We start from the raw sequence: 531 nt of genomic DNA, 5'->3' as shown, positions 1-531 counted from the left end.
TATATATAGATATAATTAAATTTTGAAATCAAGTGGATTGATTAAAATATTATATCATTCGATAGATTATGTAATTCCAAGTAAAATTTATTCTTATAATTTTTAAATTTGATTTGTCGTTTTCGAATTATTCGCAAAAAACTGCTTTCTCGCAAGTGGTCGCTTTTCAGTACGTTTCTATATAAGAGCGTGAAAAGCGCCATCTCAATGTGTAGTATGAAAGGAGAGACGTTTAGCACTCCCCTAGACAAGGATGGAATACACATATAAATGGTAAGGCACTGTCGTCCTTTGGCGACACTTACCAAATTTTTTTTTAATATATAATTAATTTAAATATAATAAATTAAATTATTTAATACAAATAGAAAGTGATATTTATATTAAAAAATATTTAAAAATTGAAAAAAATTTGAATATAATTTGAAAATGAAATATATTATTTGTTACTTAATTTCAGAATGTTATCAATTCTACTAAAATAAAATAAATATTAAAAAATAATAGAAATATGATCATATATTTCATTGA

The 531-nt window shown here is 22.6% G+C and overlaps 1 non-coding gene across 1 annotated transcript; it reads left to right on the top strand.

Annotated features, from left to right (window-relative positions):
- The first annotated feature begins 209 nt into the window (after positions 1–209).
- Positions 210–317, top strand: LOC113218817. The gene has a single exon (XR_003304763.1). It is a non-coding gene; the product is annotated as a U6atac minor spliceosomal RNA (small nuclear RNA).
- Positions 318–531: the final 214 nt, after the last annotated feature.

Source organism: Apis mellifera, linkage group LG5, assembly GCF_003254395.2.
Source record: "Apis mellifera strain DH4 linkage group LG5, Amel_HAv3.1, whole genome shotgun sequence".
Classification (NCBI taxonomy): Eukaryota; Metazoa; Arthropoda; class Insecta; order Hymenoptera; family Apidae; genus Apis; species Apis mellifera.
The sequence above is the reverse complement of the archived record's forward strand: the minus strand, read 5'-3'. Positions and strand labels throughout refer to the sequence as shown.